Consider the following 1,705-nt stretch of genomic DNA (forward strand, 5'->3'; position numbering starts at 1 on the left):
GATTCACATCGCGCCCGCTTTCTCGTCTCGTATGCATGCCTATCCCGCGAATGGTGTAGTCAGCCCGTATCTGAATTATTTATAGACTCGTGCCAGCTGTTTTTTTTTTTAATTTTTTTTTTAATTCCGCTTGTGTGCACTATTGGGAAATGCGTTTTGCCTTCCTTTCTTCTCAATATATTAATGTCTTTGTTGGGGAGCGTTTTCTATCCCCTTCAGATCCCTCTAATACAGAATTGATGCTTATTTTTCCCTTCAGGAAGGGGACGCTTTGAGGATAATCATGCTTCACAGAAGAACGGCACCGACCTCCAGTTGCATTAAACACAACCTCCTCCACTAGGGCTCCAGGAAAAAAAAAAAGAGAGAATAATTATAAGAATAATCATTAAAAAGGCAAAAGGAATGCTTACTCTGGAACCTGCATTTGACGATCCTCACCACTCGCGCTGAATATCCTCTGAAGTGATTCTCTCCAGCTTTTGAATTTGCACCGCTTCAAGACGCAAGATTGCCACAAAGAAACCTCTATTTTTTTTACAGCCAAATAGGATTGTTTTTTAACTCATTCCCCCACGTTTGCCCCCGACCCTTATTCTTCTTATGTGGATATGCAAGCAAGAAGAGGAGACTGGACATTCCCAACATGCTCTCTCCCTTGATCTGTCCGTCTAGAGGTTCTGCTTCTACAAACCAAGGTAGGGAAATTCCTGTTTCTGTGGTTTTGCTTGCAGCTCATTTTGGTACGCGGGTTTGCCCAGGGAAGATCATTCACGGTAGAACAAAAGGTTTAGAGATGCTGCTTTTAGAAGCAGATAGAGGGGAAAAAAACCCCAACATTCACCAGACATGTTGATTCCCTCTTGGCTCATCGAATAGGACATGAAGAGAAGGCGAAAGGGTTTGACTTAGGTACAACGTTGTGAATTGGGGGAAAGTCCCTTGTGATTTTTTTTGGGGGGGGTGGGGGGGTGGGCAGGTGGGGTCGGGGGAGACACGGGAGGAGGAACACGGCTTTGGAAAGGGGTGAAAATGAAAATAATTTTCATCCATCCACCCGCAAATTGCCTCCTCCTTTTCACTGGTCCAGCGGCTCCTTGCTATGCTTTGATGCGAAAGCAGAGCTGGTCAGGAACACCAGGACGTAGAAACCCGCTTGTTGCCCAGGAGGGTGGTGCATTACTGAAAACCCACGCCGGCCTCTTGATCGTGAGCGGCCTAACGCGGGGGCCGGGGCCCGGGGAGTGGCCGGGGCCGCCCCTGGCACCGCGGCAGGAGCCCGCCCAGCGCCGGGGCCAGTGCGCCTGCTTGCGTGGAGGTGGAGGGCTATTTTAAGTCCAAGCACGTCAAGCGACTTAGCCTGAACCTACGAGGCGCTGTATTCAGGCAACTTCACGTGTTTTAATTTATCCCCGTCCCCCTGGTGCTATCAGCGGGCATCGTGGCCCCTCTCCGCCTCGCCCCATCCTTCCCCCTCGCCATCCCCCGCGCCTTGCAGCCCCTTCCCCAGCCCACTCGGGAGGGATGCAAAATGGCTATCGTGCCGCTCGGCTGTAGATACGCGAGAGATACCGGTGCATCCCGACCGTAACGTGACATGTGAGTCTTTCCGTAAGATGGTGGCAAGACAAAGGGAGCCGGGGGGTGCGGGAGCGCCGGGCACAAGGTGTTGAACGTCTCGGGGTTATTTTAAGCCTCAGCCCGT

At 51.3% G+C, this 1,705-nt stretch overlaps 1 protein-coding gene across 2 annotated transcripts in view; it reads left to right on the plus strand.

The window, feature by feature from the left end:
• GRIN2B (glutamate ionotropic receptor NMDA type subunit 2B) overlaps positions 1-1,705 on the plus strand; it is a 205,629-nt gene that overhangs the window by 572 nt on the left and 203,352 nt on the right. Inside the window, exon 2 of one of the 2 annotated variants that reach the window (XM_031057703.1) lies at positions 260-698. The gene's annotated coding sequence lies outside the window, so the exon portion shown is untranslated. Of the gene's footprint in view, positions 1-259; positions 699-1,705 lie in introns of those variants that run through there. The other variant, XM_005421891.2, reaches the window with a different exon arrangement.

Source organism: Geospiza fortis, unplaced genomic scaffold (genome assembly GCF_000277835.1).
Source record: "Geospiza fortis unplaced genomic scaffold, GeoFor_1.0 scaffold173, whole genome shotgun sequence".
NCBI classification, from domain to species: Eukaryota; Metazoa; Chordata; class Aves; order Passeriformes; family Thraupidae; genus Geospiza; species Geospiza fortis.